Below are 27,554 nucleotides of genomic sequence, written 5' to 3'. Positions count from 1 at the left end.
TGGGTTTTGGAAACAAAACAGTTGTTTTGAAATTGTTAACTCACTGTTTTTGGATATTTATTGACTAGACAGTGACTCAATAAATTGACTCAATACTCGACAGATGAACTGATAATAAAAATAACTGTTGCAGGACTGACATTAATGTACACTTGCATTCTTACAATCAAACAGTGTGATCCTCACCTCCTAGTTGGTTGTCATTACAATGGTTGCTGACCATTCCTACAAACCTTTATTTCTTCCAGCAACATTGGGTATACACAGTATGATATACAGATAGATGACAAAGGAAATGAGGGGCAGTAAATTTTGAAGTCCAAGACTCAATACAAACACTCAAAGACTTGAAAAACTAACCACCCATGGGCAGAAATATGTGCTACTGGAAACTGAATTTGAAATTGTATTTTTAATTGGTAGTGATATAGTTATATATAGTAATATAGTTGCATTAAAAAACTGAATTGAAATTACATAAATTGTAATTTAAGGTTAAATTAAGTTCTCTGCATATTTCCATATTTTGTTCTTACGTTTCAATTTCAGTCCTCCATTCAGTTTACTGTGATGCACATCCGGGTCGTTGAAGAAGAGCAATCACGTGTAGAGTGCAGAACTCTCCTTCGGCCATTGAGCACCCACTCTGTATTTTGTTTTGGGCCATTTCCTTCTCTACCATTGAACCATGAACGTGTAGGTAATGGTAATATATCCCTGGGAATTACGTTGAAGAAGTGTTATTTTCCCCGCTTCTACCCTGCCTATGATCGGCTAATCCCTCGTCTGCTAATCGCTAACGTTAGCCTAGCTGTGATGCTAACCGGTGCTACGAACTTGACGGATTAGGGAAGAGAGCGACTCGGCCTCAGCGCTCACGTCGCTCCCGATTGCAGCAGCTACTGGAGGTAAGTTAACGTGAAATGCTATAGCACAACTAGACCCACACATAGACTGCACATAAAGTCCTACAGCAAAGTTAATCAGCTGTCTTGTTGGTATTACTCCATCAACGATTAGTCTAATCAAGTATTATCAGCATTTTGACTAACGTTTCAAGAGATCACCTGTCTTTGCAAATATTACAAAAACAAGCTCTGAAGCTAATCTTTTGTTCAACAGGAATGAGGCTGGACGCTGAACACACGTGCGGCGCGGAGGTACGGCTAAGGAGCTAACTAGCTAGCGGCTAGCGTTAGTATTTGCGTTAGCAGCGAACGTTAGCAATAGCCTTCTCTTTTAACCTATTTATCGCGTGGGTAAGAGTTTGTTTATGTTTCCGTGAGTGACGCGTCCCTGACTTGAGTTGTGGACCCCCAACATGGACAGGTGAAAACCCAAGGAGCTATTGATAGGCTGCCCAAATCCCTGTTGTAACAGTCCCTTTACTGACATCTTGCATCTATTTGTAATTTTGTGTTCCACCCTGGTCATTTTAACATTTTATAGCGGTCTATCATGTTGCTGTCGTCGTTTTGTGTCTATTTGTGGTCATTTTGTGTTGTATTGAGTCTGTACCTGGCTGCTTTATACCTGGATGTCAGTGTTAACAATAGCAAATTTGAGGTGCCCTTTGACGGTAACTCAAGCTTTTGGTAACTTTTAATCACAAAGCCCTTCAGAGCTGAGTTTGAAGTCGATATGATTAAATCTCTAGGAGTTCGTTCAAAGACAGTGTTCCCAGATGGAAAATTTGTGAATTAAAGTCAAAATGGCTGATTTCCTGTTGGTTTGAGGTCATGACATCAGGAGACTTTTTTTGTACATTTGGGCATGTATCTGGTCCGAATTTAGTCAATGTACGACAAAGTAAGCCCAATGGGGGATCACTTTTGAATGCTGCCTTAGCATGCTTCCTGCTCGAGCCCTAATAAGAAAAGTAATATGCAGTGGTAAAAGTAATCTAATATTAGAGGTATCAGTAAAAGTAATATAAAGGCAATAAGTAATAGTAATCCAAAATGGAAGGAAAAATGTCACTATAGTAAAACATCTTTTGAAATGAAAATTTGAAATTCTTAATTATGTGCAAGACATACAACACTACACTGTACAAAACAATATCAATTCCATAAATCAAATATTTGAGTGAGTGTGTTAATTTAATTGTTGGTGAGAGGGCGTTTTAAAAATAACTTTATAGTGTATACCGACCAGTTCTACACTTATTTACTTAAGATTTTCTACCTATGCTGCTGTTAAAACCTTTGTAAATGTATTTGTTATTCATTAAACAAAAACAACACTGAACAAAGACATTTTAAATATGTTAATAAGAAGGTTGAAGTGTGAAATAATAATTTTGTATGTGACCATCTGTGGTGGTAGAAATACTCAGACTTTTTACTGCAGTATAATAACACAAGTTAAAATGATTCATTGAAACATTTACTTAACTGAGTGTTTATTATTATTGTGTAGTTCACAGTAACATACAAGATTGCTTCAGTGATTAGTTGATAGATACACAATTAATGGTCATTTGACTTTTTCCCAAATATTTTTATTGTTGGTTCTTCAGGCAATGATGACCGTCAACTGTTCATTTTCTGAAACAGCCCTCTAATGTTTGTTAAATCTTCTGGTTCAGCAGTAATGTTGAATATTTGTCTGTGTTTTCATGGTTAAACTGTTGATGAGGAATAGGTAGTAGTGTATTGCTAATTTTCCTTGTATGTTTCTCTTTGATTTCCTCCAGGCGTCACCACTTTGTCCACGACACCGTCCACGATTGCAGAGACTTCGTCCATGATCGGAGAGACATTGTTGAGGATGAGGGAGACATCGTCCATGATCAGAGACATTGTCCATGATAGCAGAGACCTTGTCAAAGATGAGAGAGACGTTGTCCATGATCAGAGACATTATCCATGCTTCGTAGAGACCTTGCGATAGAATCGGCGGAGACGGGGGTCACCGATTTGACGGCATTGCCCGCGATCATGGAGACATTGTCGATGATCACAGAGCCTTTGTCCATAATCTCAGAGACATTGTCCACGATCACAGAGAGTCTTCGTACAATGAAGCAGTTCTTTGAGACCAGGACAGACGCCTCCAGGTAATTCACAAACTGCTTTACATCAACTGTCCAACACAGAGCACTGGTATTAAATTGTTTATGTTAAGTGTTCGGTATATCAGTAAAGTATAATAATAGAAGTAATTTGCAGTATAAAAATGATGTAAAAGTAATCTGTGTTAACAGAAGTCATGTAAAAGTAATATCAGAAGAAAAATACAATAAACAATCTGATACTAGATGTAGTTTGCAACAGTATAAGTTATTTGTATTTAGAAGTGATATGTAATGAGAAAAGTAGTGTGTAATGGTGAAAGTAATCTAATATTAGAAAAATGTTCAAATAATCCAATCATCAAAAATGTTTTGTTAAATGTTCTGATTCAGCTGTAGTGTTGAATATTTATGTCTTTTCGAGGTTAAACTGTTGATGAGGAATAGGTAGTAGTGTATTGCTAATTTTCCTTGTATGTTTCTCTTTGATTTCCTCCAGGCGTCACCACTTTGTCCACGACATCGTCCACGATCGCAGAGACTTCGTCCATGATCGGAGAGACATTGTTGAGGATGAGGGAGACATCGTCCATGATCAGAGACATTGTCCATGATAGCAGAGACCTTGTCAAAGATGAGAGAGACGTTGTCCATGATCAGAGACATTATCCATGCTTCGTAGAGACCTTGCGATAGAATCGGCGGAGACGGGGGTCACCGATTTGACGGCATTGCCCGCGATCATGGAGACATTGTCGATGATCACAGAGACACCGTCTATGATCTCAGAGACATCGTCCACGATCACACAGACATTGTCCATGATCACAGAGACTTTGTCCATAATCTCGGAGACATTGTCCGCGATCACAGAGACGTAGTCCACGATCACAGAGAGTCTTCGTACAATGAAGCAGTTATTTGAGACCAGGACAGAGGCCTCCAGGTAATTCACAAACAGCTTTACATCAACTGTCCAACACAGAGCACTGGTATTAAATTGTTTATGTTAAGTGTTCGGTATATCAGTAAAGTATAATAATAGAAGTAATTTGCAGTATGAAAATGATGTAAAAGTAATCTGTGTTAACAGAAGTCATGTAAAAGTAATATCAGAAGAAAAATACAATAAACAATCTGTTACTAGATGTAGTTTGCAACACTATATGTTATTTGTATTTAGAAGTGATATGTAATGAGAAAAGTAGTGTGTAATGGTGAAAGTAATCTAATATTAGAAAAATGTTCAAATAATCAAATCATCAAAAATGTTTTGTTAAATGTTCTGATTCAGCTGTAGTGTTGAATATTTATGTCTTTTCGAGGTTAAACTGTTGATGAGGAATAGGTAGTAGTGTATTGCTAATTTTCCTTGTATGTTTCTCTTTGATTTCCTCCAGGCGTCACCACTTTGTCCACGACATCGTCCACGATCGCAGAGACTTCGTCCATGATCGGAGAGACATTGTTGAGGATGAGGGAGACATCGTCCATGATCAGAGACGTTGTCCATGATAGCAGAGACCTTGTCAAAGATGAGAGAGACGTTGTCCATGATCAGAGACATTATCCATGCTTCGTAGAGACCTTGCGATAGAATCGGCGGAGACGGGGGTCACCGATTTGACGGCATTGCCCGCGATCATGGAGACATTGTCGATGATCACAGAGACACCGTCTATGATCTCAGAGACATCGTCCACGTCACACAGACATTGTCCATGATCACAGAGCCTTTGTCCATAATCTCGGAGACATTGTCCGCGATCACAGAGACGTAGTCCACGATCACAGAGAGTCTTCGTACAATGAAGCAGTTCTTTGAGACCAGGACAGAGGCCTCCAGGTAATTCACAAACTGCTTTACATCAACTGTTCAACACAGAGCACTGGTATTAAATTGTTTATGTTAAGTGTTCGGTATAACAGTAAAGTATAATAATAGAAGTAATTTGCAGTATGAAAAAGATGTAAAAGTAATCTGTGTTAACAGAAGTCATGTAAAAGTAATATCAGAAGAAAAATACAATAAACAATCTGGTACTAGATGTAGTTTGCAACAGTATATGTTATTTGTATTTAGAAGTGATATGTAATGAGAAAAGTAGTGTGTAATGGTGAAAGTAATCTAATATTAGAAAAATGTTCAAATAATCAAATCATCAAAAATGTTTTGTTAAATGTTCTGATTCAGCTGTAATGTTAAATATTTATGTCTTTTCGAGGTTAAACTGTTGATGAGGAATAGGTAGTAGTGTATTGCTAATTTTCCTTGTATGTTTCTCTTTGATTTCCTCCAGGCGTCACCACTTTGTCCATGACATCGTCCACGATCGCAGAGACTTCGTCCATGATCGGAGAGACATTGTTGAGGATGAGGGAGACATCGTCCATTATCAGAGACATTGTCCATGATAGCAGAGACCTTGTCAAAGATGAGAGAGACGTTGTCCATGATCAGAGACATTATCCATGCTTCGTAGAGACCTTGCGATAGAATCGGCGGAGACGGGGGTCACCGATTTGACGGCATTGCCCGCGATCATAGAGACATTGTCGATGATCACAGAGACACCGTCTATGATCTCAGAGACATCGTCCACGATCACACAGACATTGTCCATGATCACAGAGACTTTGTCCATAATCTCGGAGACATTGTCCGCGATCACAGAAACGTAGTCCACGATCACAGAGAGTCTTTGTACAATGAAGCAGTTATTTGGGACCAGGACAGAGGCCTCCAGGTAATTCACAAACAGCTTTACATCAACTGTCCAACACAGAGCACTGGCATTACATTTTTTATGTTCAGTAATCTGCTATGTATGAGTAATCTCTATTAATAGAAGTAATGTAAAAGTAATTAGCAATGTCAAAAGTAATCTGTTACTAGATGTAGTTTGCGACAGTAAGAATTGTCTGTAAATTTAGAAGTAATACATAATATCAGTAAAAAGGAATGGTAAATAATATTAGAGGTAACAGTAAAAGTAATCTGTAATACAAAAGCAGTGAAGAAGTAATAGCAATCCAAAATAGGAGTAAAAATGTCATGTAACACTAAGACATTATAAATGTCATATAAGTCATCAAAAAATGTCAATATTTTAAGACTTCCAAAAATGGTCAAAAAAGTAATAAGATAGTAATGCATCAAAAACTGTCATAGTATTGTATGGCGTAAAAAACAGTGAAAAAATGTCATAGAATAGTAAGATGTCAAAAAATGTCATAGTATAGTATGCTGTCAAAAATGGTCAAAAAATGTCATCATATAGTATGGCGTCAAAACCGGTCAAAAAATGTCATACTATAGTCAGGTGTCAAAAATTGTCATAGTATGGCATCAAAAACTGTCAAAAATTGTCATAGTATAATAAGATGTCAAAAAATGTCATAGTATAGTATGGCGTCAAATATGGTCAGAGTAGTAAGGTGTCAAAAACTGCCAAAAAAATGTCATAGTATAGTATGCCGTCAAAACCGGTCCAAAAATGTCATAGTATGGTGTCAAAAACGGTCAAGAAATGTCAAAAAATGTCATAGTATAGCAAAGTGTGAAAAACTGTCAAAAAATGTTATAGTATAGTATGCCGTCAAATATGGCCAGAGTAGTAAGGTGTCAAAAACTGCCAAAAAAATGTCATAGTATAGTATGCCGTCAAAACCGGTCCAAAAATGTCATAGTATGGTGTCAAAAACGGTCAAGAAATGTCAAAAAATGTCATAGTATAGCAAAGTGTGAAAAACTGTCAAAAAATGTCATAGTATAGTATGCCGTCAAAAATTGCCAAAAATGTCATAGTGTAGGAAGGTGTCAAAAAAAGTCCAAAAATGTCATAGTATAGTAAGATGTCAAAAAATGTCATAATATAGTAAGCCGTCAAAAAAATGTCATAGTAAGGTGTCAAAAAATGTCATAGTATAGCAAAGTGTCAAAAATGTTAATGTTGCTAAGGAGAAGTCATTTTCAATTCATCGTATAGTATGGCATCAAAAACGGTCAAAAAATGTCATAGTATAGTCAGGTGTCAAAAATTGTCATAGTATAGTATGGCGTCAAAACCGGTCAAAAATTGTCATAGAATGGCATCAAAACTGTCAAAAAATGTCATAGTATAGTAAGCTGTCAAAAAATGTTATAGTATAGTCAGGTGTCAAAAAATGTCATAGTATAGTATGGTGTCAAATATGGTCAGAGTAGTATGGCGTCAAAAACTGTCAAAAAATGTCATAGTTTAGTATGGCGTCAAAAACAGTCCAAAAATGTCATAGTATAGTAAGATGTCAAAAAATGTCATAATATAGTAAGCCGTCAAAAAAATGTCATAGTAAGGTGTCAAAAAATGTCATAGTATAGCAAAGTGTCAAAAACTGCCAAAAAATGTGTCAAAAATGTTAATGTTGTTAAGGAGCAGTCACAAAGGGTTGGAAAAGGATCTTAACTTCAGTTTGATGGTACATCTGAAAAAAAAAATTTAATTCTTAATTATGTGCAAGACATACAACACTACACTGTACAAAACAATATCAATTCCATGAATTAAATATTGGAGTGAGTTGTTCGTGTGTTAATTGTTGGTGAGAGGGCGATTTTATAAATAACTTTACAATATATACCGACCAGTTCTACACTTATTTTCTATCTATGCTGCTGTTAAAATCTTTGTAAATGTATTTGTTACTCATTAAACGAAAACAACACTGAACAAAGACATTTTAAATATGTTGATAAGAAAAAGGTTGAAGTGTGAAATAATGATTCTGTATGTGACCGTCTGTGGTGGAAGAAATACTCAGACTTTTTACTGCAGTTACAAGTTAAAATGATTCATTGAAACATTTACTTAACTGAGTGTTTATTATTATTGTGTAGTTCACAGTAACATACATGATTGCTTCAGTGATTAGTTGATAGATACACAATTAATGGTCATTTTACTTTTTTCCAAATATTTTTATTGTTGGTTCTTCAGGCAATGATGACAGTCAACTGTTCATTTTCTGAAACAGCCCTCTAATGTTTGTTAAATCTTCTGGTTCAGCTGTAATATTGAACATTTATCTGTGTTTTCATGGTTAAACTGTTGATGAGGAATAGGTAGTGGTGTATTGATCATTTTCCTTTGTATGTTTCTCTTTGATTTCCTCCAGGCATCACCACTTCGGCCATGACATTGTCCACGATAGCAGCGACGCCGTCCACAATAACAGAGAGTCTTCATACAATGAAGAGAGACTTCTTTGAGACCAGAACAGAGGCCTCCAGGTAATTCACAAACAGCTTTACATCTGTAATATAAAAGCAATACAGAAGTCATAGTAATCCAAAATAAAAATAAAAATGTATATTATTAAATATATAGTAAGGTGTAAAAAAAAAATACCAAAAAATGTCATAGGATAGCATGGCGTCAAATATGGTCATAGTATAATAAGATGTCAAAAAATGTCATAGTATGGTGTCAAAAACGGTCAAGAAATGTCAAAAATGTCATAGTATACTATGGTGTCAAAATTTGTCAAAAAACGTCATAGTATTGTATGATGTCAAAACTGGTCAAAACATGTCATAGTATAGTCAGGTGTCAAAAATTGTCATAGTATAATAAGATGTCAAAAACCATCAAAAAATGGTCAAAAACTGCCAAAAAAATGTCATAGTATAGTATCACAAATGGTCAAATATGGTCAGAGTAGTAAGGTGTCAAAAACTGCCAAAAAAATGTCATAGTATAGTATGCCGTCAAATATGGCCAGAGTAGTAAGGTGTCAAAAACTGCCAAAAAAATGTCATAGTATAGTATGCCGTCAAAACCGGTCCAAAAATGTCATAGTATGGTGTCAAAAACGGTCAAGAAATGTCAAAAAATGTCATAGTATAGCAAAGTGTGAAAAACTGTCAAAAAATGTCATAGTATAGTATGCCGTCAAAAATTGCCAAAAATGTCATAGTGTAGGAAGGTGTCAAAAAAAGTCCAAAAATGTCATAGTATAGTAAGATGTCAAAAAATGTCATAATATAGTAAGCCGTCAAAAAAATGTCATAGTAAGGTGTCAAAAAATGTCATAGTATAGCAAAGTGTCAAAAATGTTAATGTTGCTAAGGAGAAGTCATTTTCAATTCATCGTATAGTATGGCATCAAAAACGGTCAAAAAATGTCATAGTATAGTCAGGTGTCAAAAATTGTCATAGTATAGTATGGCGTCAAAACCGGTCAAAAATTGTCATAGAATGGCATCAAAACTGTCAAAAAATGTCATAGTATAGTATGGTGTCAAATATGGTCAGAGTAGTATGGCGTCAAAAACTGTCAAAAAATGTCATAGTTTAGTATGGCGTCAAAAACAGTCCAAAAATGTCATAATATAGTAAGCCGTCAAAAAAATGTCATAGTAAGGTGTCAAAAAATGTCATAGTATAGCAAAGTGTCAAAAACTGCCAAAAAATGTGTCAAAAATGTTAATGTTGTTAAGGAGCAGTCACAAAGGGTTGGAAAAGGATCTTAACTTCAGTTTGATGGTACATCTGAAAAAAAAAATTTAATTCTTAATTATGTGCAAGACATACAACACTACACTGTACAAAACAATATCAATTCCATGAATTAAATATTGGAGTGAGTTGTTCGTGTGTTAATTGTTGGTGAGAGGGCGATTTTATAAATAACTTTACAATATATACCGACCAGTTCTACACTTATTTTCTATCTATGCTGCTGTTAAAATCTTTGTAAATGTATTTGTTACTCATTAAACGAAAACAACACTGAACAAAGACATTTTAAATATGTTGATAAGAAAAAGGTTGAAGTGTGAAATAATGATTCTGTATGTGACCGTCTGTGGTGGAAGAAATACTCAGACTTTTTACTGCAGTTACAAGTTAAAATGATTCATTGAAACATTTACTTAACTGAGTGTTTATTATTATTGTGTAGTTCACAGTAACATACATGATTGCTTCAGTGATTAGTTGATAGATACACAATTAATGGTCATTTTACTTTTTTCCAAATATTTTTATTGTTGGTTCTTCAGGCAATGATGACAGTCAACTGTTCATTTTCTGAAACAGCCCTCTAATGTTTGTTAAATCTTCTGGTTCAGCTGTAATATTGAACATTTATCTGTGTTTTCATGGTTAAACTGTTGATGAGGAATAGGTAGTGGTGTATTGATCATTTTCCTTTGTATGTTTCTCTTTGATTTCCTCCAGGCATCACCACTTCGGCCATGACATTGTCCACGATAGCAGCGACGCCGTCCACAATAACAGAGAGTCTTCATACAATGAAGAGAGACTTCTTTGAGACCAGAACAGAGGCCTCCAGGTAATTCACAAACAGCTTTACATCTGTAATATAAAAACAATACAGAAGTCATAGTAATCCAAAATAAAAATAAAAATGTATATTATTAAATATATAGTAAGGTGTAAAAAAAAAATACCAAAAAATGTCATAGGATAGCATGGCGTCAAATATGGTCATAGTATAATAAGATGTCAAAAAATGTCATAGTATGGTGTCAAAAACGGTCAAGAAATGTCAAAAATGTCATAGTATACTATGGTGTCAAAATTTGTCAAAAAACGTCATAGTATTGTATGATGTCAAAACTGGTCAAAACATGTCATAGTATAGTCAGGTGTCAAAAATTGTCATAGTATAATAAGATGTCAAAAACCATCAAAAAATGGTCAAAAACTGCCAAAAAAATGTCATAGTATAGTATCACAAATGGTCAAATATGGTCAGAGTAGTAAGGTGTCAAAAACCGTTAAAAATGGTCAAAAAATGTCATAGAATAGTTAGGTGCCAAAAAATGTCATAGTATAGGAGGGTGTCAAATACGGTCAGAGTAGGAAGGTGTCAAAAAAAGTCCAAAAATGTTACAGTATAGTAAGATGTCAAAAAATGTCATAGTATAGTATGGTGTCAAATATGGTCAGAGTAGTAAGGTGTCAAAAACCATCAAAAAATGGTCAAAGAATGTCATAGTATAGTCAGGTGTCAAAAAATGTCAGTTTAGTATGGTGTCAAAAATTGCCAAAAATGTCATAGTATAGTAAGATGTCAAAAAATGTCATAGTATAGTATGGTGTCAAATATGGTCAGAGTAGTAAGGTGTCAAAAACAGTCCAAAAATGTCATAGTATAGTAAGATGTCAAAAAATGTCATAGTATAGTATGGTGTCAAATATGGTCAGAGTAGTAAGGTGTCAAAAACCATCAAAAAATGGTCAAAAAAGGTCATAAAATGTCATTTTATAGCAAGGGGTCAAAAACTGCCAAAAAATGGCATATAGTATAGTATTAGTAGTATAGTAAGATGTCAAAAAATGTCAGTTTAGTATGGTGTCAAAAACCTTCAAAAAATGTCATAGTATAGGAGGGTGTCAAAAATTGCCAAAAATGTCATAGTATAGTAAGATGTCAAAAAATGTCATAGTATAGTATGGTGTCAAATATGGTCAGAGTAGTAAGGTGTCAAAAACCATCAAAAAATGGTCAAAAACTGCCAAAAAATGGCATATAGTATAGTATTAGTAGTATAGTAAGATGTCAAAAAATGTCAGTTTAGTATGGTGTCAAAAACCTTCAAAAAATGTCATAGTATAGTATGGTGTCAAATATGGTCAGAGTAGTAAGGTGTCAAAAACCATTAAAAATGGTCAAAAAATGTCATAGAATAGTTAGGTGCCAAAAAATGTCATAGTATAGGAGGGTGTCAAATACGGTCAGAGTAGGAAGGTGTCAAAAACAGTCCAAAAATGTCATAGTATAGTATGGCGTCAAATATGGTCAGAGTAGTAAGGTGTCAAAAACCATCAAAAAATGGTCAAAAAAGGTCATAAAATGTCATTTTATAGCAAGGGGTCAAAAACGGTCAAATATGGTCAGAGTAGTAAGGTGTCAAAAACCATCAAAAGATGGTCAAAAAATGTCATAGTATAGGAGGGTGTCAAAAAACATGTCATAGTATGGCATCAAATGTTATAGTATAGTTTGGTGTCACAAATGGTCAAGTATGGTCAGAGTAGTAGGGTGTCAAAAAATTGCCAAAAAATGTCATAGTATAGTCAGGTGTCAAATATGGTCAGAGTAGTAAGGTGTCAAAAACCATCAAAAAATGGTCAAAGAATGTCATAGTATAGTCAGGTGTCAAAAAATGTCAGTTTAGTATGGTGTCAAAAATTGCCAAAAATGTCATAGTATAGTATGGCGTCAAATATGGTCAGAGTAGTAAGGTGTCAAAAACCATCAAAAAATGGTCAAAAAAGGTCATAAAATGTCATTTTATAGCAAGGGGTCAAAAACAGTCAAATATGGTCAGAGTAGTAAGGTGTCAAAAACCATCAAAAAATGGTCAAAAAAAGTCATAAAATGTCATTTTATAGCAAGGGGTCAAAAACGGTCAAATATGGTCAGAGTAGTAAGGTGTCAAAAACCGTCAAAAAATGGTCAAAAAAAAGTCATAAAATGTCATTTTATAGCAAGGGGTCAAAAACGGTCAAATATGGTCAGAGTAGTAAGGTGTCAAAAACCGTTAAAAATGGTCAAAAAATGTCATAGAATAGTTAGGTGCCAAAAAATGTCATAGTATAGGAGGGTGTCAAATACGGTCAGAGTAGGAAGGTGTCAAAAAAAGTCCAAAAATGTTACAGTATAGTAAGATGTCAAAAAATGTCATAGTATAGTATGGTGTCAAATATGGTCAGAGTAGTAAGGTGTCAAAAACCGTTAAAAATGGTCAAAAAATGTCATAGAATAGTTAGGTGCCAAAAAATGTCATAGTATAGGAGGGTGTCAAATACGGTCAGAGTAGTAAGGTGTCAAAAACCATCAAAAAATGGTCAAAAAAGGTCATAAAATGTCATATTATAGCAAGGGGTCAAAAACTGCCAAAAAATGGCATATAGTATAGTATTAGTAGTATAGTAAGATGTCAAAAAATGGTCAAAGAATGTCATAGTATAGTCAGGTGTCAAAAAATGTCAGTTTAGTATGGTGTCAAAAACCTTCAAAAAATGTCATAGTATAGGAGGGTGTCAAATACGGTCAGAGTAGGAAGCTGTCAAGAAACCATCAAAAAATTGCCAAAAAAATGTCATAGTAAGGGGTTCAAAAATGTCATAGTATAGTTAGGTGTCACAAATGGTCAAATATGGTCAGAGTAGTAAGGTGTCCAAAATGGTCCAAAAATGGTCAAAAAATGTCATAGAATAGTTAGGTGCCAAAAAATGTCAGAGTAGGAAGGTGTCAAAAACAGTCCAAAAATGTTACAGTATAGTAAGATGTCAAAAAATGTCATAGTATAGTATGGCGTCAAATATGGTCAGAGTAGTAAGGTGTCAAAAACCATCAAAAAATGGTCAAAAAAGGTCATAAAATGTCATTTTATAGCAAGGGGTCAAAAACGGTCAAATATGGTCAGAGTAGTAAGGTGTCAAAAACCATCAAAAAATGGTCAAAAAAAGTCATAAAATGTCATTTTATAGCAAGGGGTCAAAATCGGTCAAATATGGTCAGAGTAGTAAGGTGTCAAAAACCATCAAAAAATGGTCAAAAAAAGTCATAAAATGTCATTTTATAGCAAGGGGTCAAAAACGGTCAAATATGGTCAGAGTAGTAAGGTGTCAAAAACCGTTAAAAATGGTCAAAAAATGTCATAGAATAGTTAGGTGCCAAAAAATGTCATAGTATAGTATGGTGTCAAATATGGTCAGAGTAGTAAGGTGTCAAAAACCATCAAAAAATGGTCAAAGAATGTCATAGTATAGTCAGGTGTCAAAAAATGTCAGTTTAGTATGGTGTCAAAAATTGCCAAAAATGTCATAGTATAGTATGGCGTCAAATATGGTCAGAGTAGTAAGGTGTCAAAAACCATCAAAAAATGGTCACAAAAGGTCATAAAATGTCATTTTATAGCAAGGGGTCAAAAACAGTCAAATATGGTCAGAGTAGTAAGGTGTCAAAAACCATCAAAAAATGGTCAAAAAAAGTCATAAAATGTCATTTTATAGCAAGGGGTCAAAAACGGTCAAATATGGTCAGAGTAGTAAGGTGTCAAAAACCGTTAAAAATGGTCAAAAAATGTCATAGAATAGTTAGGTGCCAAAAAATGTCATAGTATAGGAGGGTGTCAAATACGGTCAGAGTAGGAAGGTGTCAAAAAAAGTCCAAAAATGTTACAGTATAGTAAGATGTCAAAAAATGTCAGTTTAGTATGGTGTCAAAAACCTTCAAAAAATGTCATAGTATAGGAGGGTGTCAAATACGGTCAGAGTAGGAAGGTGTCAAGAAACCATCAAAAAATTGCCAAAAAATGTCATAGTAAGGGGTTCAAAAATGTAATAGTATAGTTAGGTGTCACAAATGGTCAAATATGGTCAGAGTAGTAAGGTGTCAAAAACCATCAAAAAATTGTCAAAAAAGGTCATAGTAAGGTGTTCAAAAATGTCACAGTATGGCATCAAATATTATAGTAGTTTGGTGTCACAAATGGTCAAATATGGTCAGAGTAGTAAGGTGTCAAAAACCATCAAAAAATGGTCAAAAAAGGTCATAAAATGTCATTTTATAGCAAGGGGTCAAAAACTGCCAAAAAATGACATATAGTATAGTATTAGTAGTATAGTAAGATGTCAAAAAATGTCAGTTTAGTATGGTGTCAAAAACCTTCAAAAAATGTCATAGTATAGGAGGGTGTCAAAAATTGCCAAAAATGTCATAGTATAGTAAGATGTCAAAAAATGTCATAGTATAGTATGGCGTCAAATATGGTCAGAGTAGTAAGGTGTCAAAAACCATCAAAAAATGGTCAAAAACTGCCAAAAAATGGCATATAGTATAGTATTAGTAGTATAGTAAGATGTCAAAAAATGTCAGTTTAGTATGGTGTCAAAAACCTTCAAAAAATGTCATAGTATAGTATGGTGTCAAATATGGTCAGAGTAGTAAGGTGTCAAAAACCATTAAAAATGGTCAAAAAATGTCATAGAATAGTTAGGTGCCAAAAAATGTCATAGTATAGGAGGGTGTCAAATACGGTCAGAGTAGGAAGGTGTCAAAAACAGTCCAAAAATGTCATAGTATAGTATGGCGTCAAATATGGTCAGAGTAGTAAGGTGTCAAAAACCATCAAAAAATGGTCAAAAAAGGTCATAAAATGTCATTTTATAGCAAGGGGTCAAAAACGGTCAAATATGGTCAGAGTAGTAAGGTGTCAAAAACCATCAAAAGATGGTCAAAAAATGTCATAGTATAGGAGGGTGTCAAAAAACATGTCATAGTATGGCATCAAATGTTATAGTATAGTTTGGTGTCACAAATGGTCAAGTATGGTCAGAGTAGTAGGGTGTCAAAAAATTGCCAAAAAATGTCATAGAATAGTTAGGTGCCAAAAAATGTCATAGTATAGTATGGTGTCAAATATGGTCAGAGTAGTAAGGTGTCAAAAACCATCAAAAAATGGTCAAAGAATGTCATAGTATAGTCAGGTGTCAAAAAATGTCAGTTTAGTATGGTGTCAAAAATTGCCAAAAATGTCATAGTATAGTATGGCGTCAAATATGGTCAGAGTAGTAAGGTGTCAAAAACCATCAAAAAATGGTCACAAAAGGTCATAAAATGTCATTTTATAGCAAGGGGTCAAAAACAGTCAAATATGGTCAGAGTAGTAAGGTGTCAAAAACCATCAAAAAATGGTCAAAAAAAGTCATAAAATGTCATTTTATAGCAAGGGGTCAAAAACGGTCAAATATGGTCAGAGTAGTAAGGTGTCAAAAACCGTTAAAAATGGTCAAAAAATGTCATAGAATAGTTAGGTGCCAAAAAATGTCATAGTATAGGAGGGTGTCAAAAAACATGTCATAGTATGGCATCAAATGTTATAGTATAGTTTGGTGTCACAAATGGTCAAGTATGGTCAGAGTTGTAGGGTGTCAAAAAATTGCCAAAAAATGTCATAGTAAGGTGTTCAAAAATGTCATAGTATAGTTAGGTGTCACAAATGGTCAAATATGGTCAGAGTAGTAAGGTGTCCAAAATGGTCCAAAAATGGTCAAAAAATGTCATAGTATAGGAGGGTGTCAAATATGGTCAGAGTAGGAAGGTGTCAAAAACAGTCCAAAAATGTTACAGTATAGTAAGATGTCAAAAAATGTCATAGTATAGGAGGGCGTCAAATATGGTCAGAGTAGTAAGGTGTCAAAAACCATCAAAAAATGGTCAAAAAAGGTCATAAAATGTCATTTTATAGCAAGGGGTCAAAAATGGTCAAATATGGTCAGAGTAGTATGGTGTCAAAAACCATCAAAAGATGGTCAAAAAATGTCATAGTATAGGAGGGTGTCAAAAATTGTCATAGTATAATAAGATGTCAAAAATGTCATAGTATACTATGGCGTCAAAACCGGTTAAAAAATGTCACAGTATAGTGTCAAAAATGGTCAAAAAATCATATTAAATATAGTATGGCATCAAAAAGGATGAACAAATGAAATTACTTTTGGGTTGAGTTTCTCTGTTTTTGAGTTCATATGACAAAAGTGATTTTGTAATGCAGAAATGCAATAATAAACAATATAACAGTCTAAATAGAACTATGTACACAGTAATAGATTGGATTTGAGTACTGATATTGCACTCTGGCAAAATACCAAAATGAAAATCTAACCTAACCCACAAACACACTGGAATAGAATAGTACTGAAGTAATTTCCTGTCAAGGATCAATTAACACTACACTACACCACACACACTATGTAAAGGTGTGTGTGAATATGTGGAAAACAAAGGTAAAACAGCTACTTTAAGAGTAGTAGTCATAGTACAGTAAAGCATAAAAACATTAAAATAGAGAATATGTATGTCATAAAATTATTTAGGTTTACTGATCAGTTTCTGTGATTAATATGTGTTCTTGTCTCTGCAGAAGACGACTACAGCAGCTGAAGATGAAAGAAAACAGAAGTGTTACGAAGCCATTAATTAGATAAGACTTCCACCATCTATAATGTAGTCAATGGTACATTTTCCAAAGACTAATATGTCTTTACTAAACACCTCATTCAACAATTATTTAATTAATAATTGTACCACAAGCAGTTAAAATGATCACAAAGATGCTTAGTAGACATATTCATCTTTGGAAAATGTGCTCATAACTACATTAATTCTAACCAGCTCTAACAATTGTTTCCTCGTGGTCACATGTCTGTCATTATCTTTGCTATGATTTGTTGTCTGGAATAAAAACAAGTGTCTTTCTAAACTATTTAGTTGTGTTTTTTATGGTTTTACACTCATTGTTCAGACATATTTTGTAAGGGTTTTTAAATATTTTAAGTTTCATAATTATGTTTTAGTTTTAAATAAAGATCCTACAGGTTTGTTTTAGAACCTTTTAAGGTTCAAAATTTATTTTTACAGGTTTCAACCTTATCTATCAAACCTGTATTTTAAGGTTCTTTAAATGTTTTGTTTAGACCTATTCCTTTACGGTTTGAAATGTACTCAGGGCTCCAGACTAACTTTGCCTCTAGTGGCACTGGTGCTCCTTATTGAAAATTTTAGGAGCAGGTTTAAATCAACATTCAATGCAACAAATTCAGATCTATTCCATGTTAACTATATTACTAATAAATGCTTTAGTAATAAATAGATAATAACAATATATTGTTTAATTTTGAACAAAAAGCTATTATTAAAATTGATATGAGCCATTTAAGTTGCTCTTTAACATGAGCGAAAATAAAGTAATCCTTCATACTTTATAGAATGATGCCACTATGCATAATAAAAAACAATAATCACAAAATATCACTGGTTAAACCAGACTTATACTGAGGGGATTTGAACAGTGATTTGCTCATTCCAAGTCAGGGCAAAGCCTCTAACCAGCTGTAGGGATGGGTATCATTAGGATTTTATCTTTATCCATCTAGACCCTTATCAGTCCGGCTCATACTGTTACTGGTTCTTTTTCATTACTAAATAACTGTTTTTTTGTTTTTTTTTTCATTTTTCAAAAGAATAAATTCAGAGCAGGAGTAGAGTTGAGTCATATTTTCAATACAAATGAATAATGTTTCTAGAGCAGCAACAGTAATGTTCACAACAATAAAATTAGCTTAACCAGCGCACTGTGGTTGCGTTAAACAAATTGGGAGACTACCATCAACTGTTGAAAATATTGCAGGTGATTGATAAAGAAAGGATAAAAGCCAGTGGGTTTTACTTTTTAATGCACTTAAGAGTAACAGGTGTAGTTGCCATTAACTCAAGTTACCTAAATTCACCCGTTTCACTTCCGCTCCCTGTGTGCATGTGTGGTGCATGCACTGAGGATGCAGCCCCACCCCGGGCAGAGTGATCAAAGAAGTAGCATGAGCATAAATGATTTGGGTCACCACAAATAAAGCAGTGTTTAGGAAACACTGGACCAGAACCCACAAGGCTGGGGGAATATTTGCAAGTCGCACTGGTGCTCCCACTTGTAAAATTTTGTTACACTGTCTCAAAAAATGGTTGCAAAATGTAACTAATTGGTCGCAGTCTGGAGCCCTGGTATTTTTAAATGATTTTATATTTACTTTTTATAGATCTATGTATTTAAGGTTCCAAACACATTAAAGGTTTTATGTTTATTTTTAAATATACATTTAAAGGTTAATTTATTTATTAAAAGTTTTAAACTTATTTTTTAGACCTAGTTATTAAAAGGGTTTCTATTCTATTCTAAACTAAGGTTTTACATTTATATGTATTTTGTTTTTTTTCAAACATATTTTTGCAGCTATATTGCTGAAAAATACTAATACGGGTAAGTTAAAGCAGCTTTAATTTGTTGCTATTTGTTCCAGACGAGGTTTTAAAGTGTCAAACTGCAGCTGAGACAATGACAGTCAGACTGAAGAATAAACTAACACTGACCTTCTGGAAATGTCTTCACGTCTGTCTCTTCTCTCTGTGATTTAATGGTTGAAGTTTAAATCCTGTGGAGAAAAATACAACAAACATTAATATAAAGATGTGACTTTTAGCACATCAAAATAAAAACACAGAGAGTTTCTAGGTATTGAACTTCAAACTGTCAAAAGATCTAAGTAAAAGACACTAAATCTACAACCAGAGTGTGGACTAACTGGTTCTGGATTAATCAGAACTAGTCCAAGAGTTAAATTTGCTTTATACACAAAGACAGAAGAAGCTGCTCTGACTAAAGAACTGACTCCAGCAACTCCTGATATTCACACAACAGCAGTGGATGGAAATGTTTTTTTCTCCCCAAAGGTAAGGTAAATTTGAACTAAATTTGGTTGAGAGAGCAAGGAAGAGAGAAAGAGACAAAATTAGAGAGAAAGAGTAAAGCGGGCTACACGCCAAAAAATAATCGAGCTGATTATTGGCCCAAATCCCCTCTCCCGATCAAAGTCAGCAAAGGCCCGATTATCGGTTGGCTCTAACAATTATCTTGGCAAAATTCTCCTGTTGTGTGAAGTGTGTTCGAGTGATTTTACCCTCCCTGATCTGCTCCAAAGACAATCAAATCAATAAATATTAAACATGTTCAATATTTACGATTGAAAATCCTGCATATGGGGAGTACACAGAGGAAAGCTGAGCATGCACTCTGTGGATTGTCACATGGAATAATCCACAGAGTTAGCCAATCAGGAAACAAGCTGACTGAAGACAGAAGCACAACAATCAAGAGACATTGTCATCCGCCATGTTTGAGAGTCCAGAGTCTGGTTGTTGGTGGTGAATCTGTTAGTGTGTGGTGTGCTGTGTTGGTCTTCACGTTGCACATCATACACTATTAGAACAAAACAGTGAAATCCAACATTATTTGTCATCATGTGTGTGGTCTCTCACATTTTCTACATCAGGTAAGATTTTAAAAATCTTTTAGTGTGTGCCAGGCTTAGGAGAGTGAGAGAGAGAGACAGAACTGTACATTCATGAACTATGTACTATGTAAATAAACTTTAATAATGAGTTAAGTCTTTTTGTGGCAAGTCAAACTATTCAGACTTCAGATCAATTACTGAAAATATTTAATGTCAGTGTTCTGTATTTGAGAGTCTATGTAAAGCTATTTGTGAATTACCTGGAGGTCTAAGTCCTGGTTTCAAAGAACTTCTTCATTGCACAAAGCCTCTCTGCGATCGTGGACAAAATGGTGACACCTGGAGGAAATAAAAAGAGAAATATACAAAGGAAAACAATCAATACACTATGACCTATTCCTCATCAACAGTTTAACCCCAAAACCAAAAATTAACTTACAACTATTTTGAATTTTTAATAATTATAACTGATACTATTTTCTGACAATTTATAGACACGATTAAGCAGTCATTATTATATTCAATACTTAACTCATTAAATACCAAATATTTAAACAATGACACTGTCACTAATTAATAATTTAGCTCATCAACACTGAGTGGGTAAATCTTTAGGACACATACCTGTTTGGTCTGTAAGGTGAGAGCTGGTGTTTCTGTCCAGGTTGCAGCAGCTGAACAAGTAAACCTGGAAAACACAAGTACAACACTTGAAAAACAAATAACCTAATAGAACAGTTTACCTCCAAAACTTGAACAGTGTAGATGAATACAACACTGAAAACCTAACACTGGAACCACAATCACAGTTTGAGATTTGAGGTGAATAAATTAATTATGTTACTAGAATATGACTTTATTGATCTCAGAGAGAAAAGCAATTTTTAAAATAGTTCTCATTGTTTCAGGTCATACATTATGACCTACTCTTGTGGCTTAAAACTTGTGGAGGAGCACAGTGTTAAAATCTAATTTCCAAGCTTGTATTTAACACCAAACTGACCTCAATAAAGCCTCAAGTGCCCACAAACAAATGTCTACTCAATGATATACACAACAGGGGATCAATGGATGGCTATGGACAGATTACCACCACAAAGCTACAAAGACACACAAGTGACAAAGAGGCAAAAAACAGAGTCGCAAAACGATCACAATAAGATGCTTAACTGCCACACTGAAACACAAAGAAACGTTAAATGACCCGGAACAGGCAAGAAACTCCAAAGACACAATACGATGCAAAACAACCACAGAGAAGCTAACCATAAGTAGATGTAAAACAGACAGGCAAAGCGATTCAATACCACTACAGATAGACACAGAAAGATCACATCGACATGATAATCCGCCATAAACTGGCTTAAAATAATCAAGCTGGAGCACAAAAACACTTAAACCCACGCAAATAAAAACGATGCTAACGCTCGTCGCTAACGCTCTCCGATAACATTAATGCTAACGCTAGCCGCTAACTGTTTGCCTTACCTTCATGCCGCAGGTGTGTTCAGCGTTCAGTCTCACTCGAGTTCGACAAAGAACAGAGTTCAGAGTTCGTTTTAAACTCTTCGGACCTCTTCGGTGACGACGTTTTCTCACAGTACTAGCAAACAGAGGCAGCTGTTCAAACTTGGCTTAAATCTGTTATCACTTCCTTTCTCCGCCTATCTCTGCCCCTCCCTAGAAGGTCGTGGCCAATGAGGAGACACGTTGTGGCCAATGACGACATATTTGCGTAGAGGCTGCCCTGATTATAAGAACTCCATGATATTTACTGACGGCTGGGTGGCGCTGGGTGTAGGGACTTTGTGGTGTGGAACTATAATGACGCTTTTGTTTAAATAATTTGGGAATGATGTGTTTCTCAAAGTTGCGATTTTTTTTCAGCAAGTTACACTATAATATGTTGACATGTAATATCAGGGCTTGACATTATAACTGGCCTGCTGGACTGGACGCACTCTTTCAGGACAGCAGGCAAGTTAGAGTAACCATCTCTGTTAATTACAGCTGCAACATCAACAGAGAGGAAAAGAGACTGCAAGTTCCAGCCACACTGGCGAGAACGCTAGAGTTGGCTTGAGCATGATCCGCCTAATAATTTGGTTGCCCAATAACGAAAAGTAAAGTCACAAGCAGACACAACTAGAGACTGACATTGAACTACACAGTAGGGGATCAGTTCTCAACTTTGTGTCATTCCTGAATGAAGAAGTAGTAGTGAATGACAAATTAAATATTATCATTCTATTTATCAGAATTTTCTTTTCTTTTCTTTTTTTTTTTTTTTTTACAAGCTTTTAGTCAGATTGATTTTAGCCTGTATCTTTTAGCTCCATAAATAATAAGAAAATTAGAGAGGAGCTCTCAAAAATGTTTAATTTATTTCTTTTAAACAACTTTGAGGTCTGTGTGAAGCCAAAAGCTTAACAAAGGTATTTGAAGCAATGTTCAAACTGGATCTTGTAAAATGCACCAAATTACCTTTAATTTTAATGGCTGGATTTAATGTCTCACTGCACAAGTTGCAAAGGATTTTAAACAAAGTGACAACCTCTGTAAAAGAACACAACCTACTGTAGTTTCTTCTAAGTACATCCGCAGTAGGAAGCAATATGCTTTCTATTAATACTCTCCTTGAAGGATCATCTAATTGCTACAATAGCAGTCAAGTAGTTTGAATCTACAAATGGACTTGAGCTAATCGATAGTAGCAGCCAGTAGGAGGTAATGAGGGTGTATCAATATGTAGAGTTGAGGCTATTTTATGCACTTGCCAATCTCTCTCTTCATCAACCTCCTTTCTGCACTCATTAATAATTTATTGAGAATGAAAGTTAATGTAGGTGATGAAAAATGTATAAGATCATGAAAACTATAGGTGGAAATGACCTTTAAGTTGTTGATGTGTCTGATGCACTGCTCTTGAAAATCTGCACTTGTGGTTGCTTTGCAGTGCTGCACACAAAACCACAAGTCTCATCTGTGTCATGACTTTTCATTTCTGAAATAAGATTGCAGTAAATAAAATACAGACAAACAATAAATGTTTTTGCTTTATAATTGTCTGAAATTGCTTCACAGATTTCTACATGCCCGCATTTAGCATTTATGCAGCACCTGCTGTATCTTTGTTATTTTCAAACACTGGCAGAGCACTAATCAAAACTGGTGTTTTGTGAGCTTGTTTATAATTCCTGGGGTTATAACAAATTCTAATTAGGCCTGTAGCCATGCCAGGCCACAAGATCTCATTGCAAACAGGAGGGTAATTATTTCCACTGCACAGTATCATTGACACAAACTTTTTCTTGATTAAAAAAAAAAGAGAAAGACTAATCAGTCTTTGTGTGCACCCTAGTGCTTGAGGAGGCGGTAAGGTGATCTGCTACTTAGCAGTGGAAATAGCAGAGAGGGTATGATGGTGGGCAGCAGCACATGATATGGACAACGCAGTAATTGGCCTCATTAGATGGCCAAAACCCAAGAAATGTGGCACTCTGTTTCCCATTAGGCTGAAAGCACAATGAAAAAAAACAACAAAAAACATCACAATGATGACGGATAATTGTCAGGGAAGCAAGGGGTATATATTTCATTTTTTATTATAGGCAATCCATAAAAATGTTTTGCATCCTATATATAAATTAATAAACACACACACACATATATATATATATATATGTGTGAGAGAGAGAGAGAGAGAGAGAGTTAAACCTATATGTTATGAACATATTGATACAGAAATGAAACTGTCAAAGCCAGTTTCATTTAGCATAATCCTGGCATGTAACCACGCGGGTCCTATACCAATTTTACTTTTCATCTGTGAAAATATTAAAACATCTCAAGACCAAATGCAAAAATATCTGCTAATGTGACATTTCATAACAAAACTACATTGGCACATTGTTCTGTTACTAACCCTCATTAAGCCTAAGGGAGGAAAGAAAAGTGGTGGAAAAATGTATGAATAATATCCAAATTTCAAATAACTAGTGTCACTCAGCATAACACAGGCCAGCTTAAAAAGCCTCTCAACAATAGGCAACTGATTAACCATTGTTATAAAAACTCAGCAGGAAATATTTTATTTAGAGGGCTTTTTTCCCTTCCCAATTTAGTGAGGTAACTACTGTCAGTCCTGCTAGCTGACTAAAACTAGCTTTTCAGCTAACTGCTAAGTAGCTAGTCAGAAATCTACTTTCAATCATGAACTGATAATTTGAACCATGTTTGATGGACACAGGGCCTCAATATCTCATTAGAGAGGTGAGCTCCAATGGTGAGTGACAACACATTGTTATATACAATTAAATCAAATTGAATTATGTGTTTTAAGACATGCAATTTGCAACATTGCTGGGATGATAACCTCTTAACTTAGAGCAAAAAGGTTATCCCCACAAGACAAGCCATAAAAGTAGTAGTAGTTTTTCTCCACTGATGTGATCACCTGTGTTTGAAGTTTGCACATGTAGTTGTGCAGTGATCACAACATCACACATTTCTTTTTACTAATCAAATGCACACATACAGTAAAAAAAATATGATTTACACAACATTTAAGATAAGTACAGGCACAGAGTGCATAATTCACCCAAAAGAAAGTGCTGCACAAGGGCAACTGGACTTGCTTGAGGTACTTGGAAACATTTTTGCTTCTCATCCGAGAGGCTTCTTCTGTTCTGAACTGAAAAACTGAAGACACCTTTTGGATGAGAAACTTCAAGAACCTCAAGCAAGCCCAGTTGCCTTTGTAGAGCACTTAGAAATACCATGACCTGGATGGCTGAGAATCTTCACAGACTAAGACGTTGCAGTGCAGCGTTACAGGAAAGACTCCATTACCATCCAGTAATATAAATAGTCTATTTTCCTCCATTAAAGTAAGATAAGATCATTTTTTTTCCAAGTGTGTGTGTGTGTGTGTGTGTGTGTGTGTGTGTGTGTGTGTGTGTGTGTGTGTGTGTGTGTGTGTGTGTGTTTAATGCACAAACAAATCTCATGTGCAGGTCACTCTCAGAGGTTGTGGACACAGCCTTTGATGATATCACTGCAGTCACGCTAAGGTTGGATTTGTTATACACTGTTGTTGAGCACGTCTGAAAATGCGTTGTTAATTTCACTTTCAGTTTTGTCTATCACTGCTAAATTGCACATCTGTACTGACTTGGTGCATTGTGTTAAAAATGCAGGTTGTTTTTCATTTTACTTTCTCGAAAGTGGATTTTATTTGACTCTAGTTTGTGATTCTTATGATTGTATGAACTCTAAGAATACGGCACCTTTTGAAGCATACATTTCCTTTTCTGGAAACAGAAAGGTTTTGGTGTTTGTGTGTTATTCTCAAATCCAAGTCTTTGTTCCTGACAAAACACGGAATCAGTGGTAAGATTAAGCTAAAGGCTGGGGTTTATAGTGGTTGTGGTTAAGTTAGAGTCAGCATCAAGGGAATTAATGTCACTGATTGCACTGCCATCCTAATGTTATATGTTTAAATTCTCTTACAGCACTGAAAATGATCATGATGAAGTCCTCACCTCATCTCAGGCTGCAGCCTGTCCTCCCACTAACAACTGCAGCGCCATCTTGTGAAAGAATGAGTTAAAATAATCTGAATGCTTTCCAATGCTGACACAATGAGCTTGTTTGCCCTGAGCGCTGAATGGGAAGTCTATTCAGAACTACATTTTGTCATCTGTCAGTAGTAGTTGTATGCATCTTACATTTTGAGACAGAGTAGTGAGAAAGCACAGCTCTGAGGCACTTGGGGAAAACAAAGAGAGAGAGACAGGAGGTCACTGCAGTATCAGTAGATGGCAGTAGAATCACATCATGGCAAAGGGGCTGATTAATAACCTTTACATGAGATCATCATCTCTTCTGTAGACAAATAACACGTAGCCTTAAGCTGTGGCAAACAAAATACAAAACTGCTATTATCATTAATCAGATACTGTGTGTACAGGCTACAAAATCCTATTGTAAGATCTTTGAGTTTATTTAAATTCATAACCCTCTCGTGAATCAGTGGAGGTATCACTGATGTTTATTAAACAGTGCATCGGCGAAGAAGCGATCCTCTGTTAATTCCTGTTGATAATAAAACATGTTGGCTCTCTCTTAAGTCACACTCATAATTAGAAAGTGAGATAAGTCAGAACAGCTGTGAGACCCCATAATTCAGTCACAGATTCAGAAAGTGTAGACTAATTGCATTTTGCCTCTTATCTCATAAATTGGATCCATTCCAGTGCTGGGATGGAAATCCTTGTCTTCAGTCATGGAAGGAGCCCCATTTGCGTGTATGCTGTGGATTGTCAGAGGCGTGACAGAGCTGAAAAGTTTGGGGAGGTGGGAGGAGTGGGGGGTGGCGGCATTAGAGGAGAAAACATGACATGTGCTACCTTGTACTGGCTGCTTGCGCTGGCGTTAATGGTGTGAGCAGCAGGGGCAGCGGCAGACACTTGTCATGTGAGGGGTTATTAGGAACATTTACATGGCTGTGCATTTGAGTGTAGAGAAGAAACAGCAGCTCTGAGGTCAGGTTAACCCACCCCCCCACGCCCCTCCCCTGCTGCTCTGCCATGTCATGTTGAACCAACCTCCGCCTGACTTGCAAATATCACAGCTGAATCAACATGTTGTTTTTCTCCTCTAAATTATACACAACGCAGCAGCAGGGATCACTGTCACTTCATGCACCATACAGCATTTTTCCTCCCTGTGGTACGAGATAATATGGAAACTCTTTGCCCTCTGTCATTACTCGCAGTTCAGACAACACACAACATTTCAAAATAAAACATGAGAGTTGCTCAGTATGTGGCTGCTGTACACCATTTCTACCTTTTGCAGGCATTGTGTGATCTGCCCACTCTCATGTTAGTACAGGATGTTTGTACATAGCTTTGGTCTCTGCATCCCTGTGTGCTCCCTGCTGGCCTGATGGCCAGATGGGTCAGTGACTGCGTTGTCGGGGCTTTGGTGGGCCCCTTCTGTTCTCTGTGAGGGTCCACTCGTGGGATTGGAACCCCAGAGACCACAATTATTATAGAAGCTGGCTCACAAGGTAGATGGGCTGCAAGCTGAGCTGAGACATTCACACACGTACACATTTGGTGCACACGCTCCCCCCCCACACAGGTATGTTTACATGCATGGCAGAGAGTGTATGTTCGCACACAGCCTGACGTGTATTACATAGTAAACTCCTGGAGGAGACAGATCTGTCGAGGAGGGGCGCAATGTTTTACAGATTAACAGTGGAATTAACAAAAGAAAATGTGATTTTATTTAATAAGCTAGAAGCAGACCTGATCTTTTATCATTTCAGACAAGCTGTTCAGGAGGGTTACATTACTAAAGTGAGATTTTTCTTGCCATGTCATGTGGAAATTTAGTCAAGTCATCTTCAACTGTTATTGCAGTCCATTAACTCCATTGTGAAGATACATAATTGATGCAGCCTTTGGGTAGAGTTTAATCAAATGGAGAGTGCTCCACACTCCACCGCCAACTGAAAAATGAGACACGCAATATTCAGCGATGTAGTTTGCGAGGTAAGACCATACTTCACGCTTTGAATTGATTTATAATCATTTGACAGTACACTTCCTGCACAATGCCCAAAGCTAAACTCGTAGCTTTTAAGCTTTTAGAGGTGGATT

General features: G+C 35.7%; 3 long non-coding RNA genes across 4 annotated transcripts; 2 read left to right on the top strand and 1 right to left on the bottom strand.

The window, feature by feature from the left end:
• Window positions 1–549: 549 nt before the first annotated feature.
• LOC108889480 (uncharacterized) lies at window positions 550–17,427 on the top strand. Its single transcript, XR_007813421.1, has 8 exons — window positions 550–908; window positions 2,699–3,061; window positions 3,516–3,962; window positions 4,417–4,862; window positions 5,317–5,763; window positions 8,174–8,288; window positions 10,240–10,354; window positions 16,962–17,427. It is a non-coding gene; the product is annotated as an uncharacterized LOC108889480 (long non-coding RNA).
• Window positions 8,214–21,707, bottom strand: LOC127142570 (uncharacterized). Of its 2 annotated transcripts, none has more exons than XR_007813423.1 (5): window positions 21,370–21,707; window positions 20,506–20,569; window positions 20,142–20,220; window positions 18,962–19,023; window positions 8,214–8,311 (listed from the first exon to the last, which is right to left on the bottom strand). It is a non-coding gene; the product is annotated as an uncharacterized LOC127142570 (long non-coding RNA). The 2 variants fall into 2 exon arrangements; XR_007813422.1 differs by lacking the exon at window positions 8,214–8,311 and adding an exon at window positions 10,280–10,377.
• Window positions 11,705–16,202, top strand: LOC127142571 (uncharacterized). The gene is made up of 4 exons (XR_007813424.1): window positions 11,705–11,935; window positions 13,565–13,707; window positions 15,036–15,248; window positions 15,710–16,202. It is a non-coding gene; the product is annotated as an uncharacterized LOC127142571 (long non-coding RNA).
• Window positions 21,708–27,554: the final 5,847 nt, after the last annotated feature.

This window comes from Lates calcarifer, linkage group LG6, assembly GCF_001640805.2.
Source record: "Lates calcarifer isolate ASB-BC8 linkage group LG6, TLL_Latcal_v3, whole genome shotgun sequence".
NCBI classification, from domain to species: domain Eukaryota; kingdom Metazoa; phylum Chordata; class Actinopteri; family Centropomidae; genus Lates; species Lates calcarifer.
Note: the sequence above shows the minus strand (reverse complement) of the source record. Positions and strands in the feature narration are given on the sequence as shown.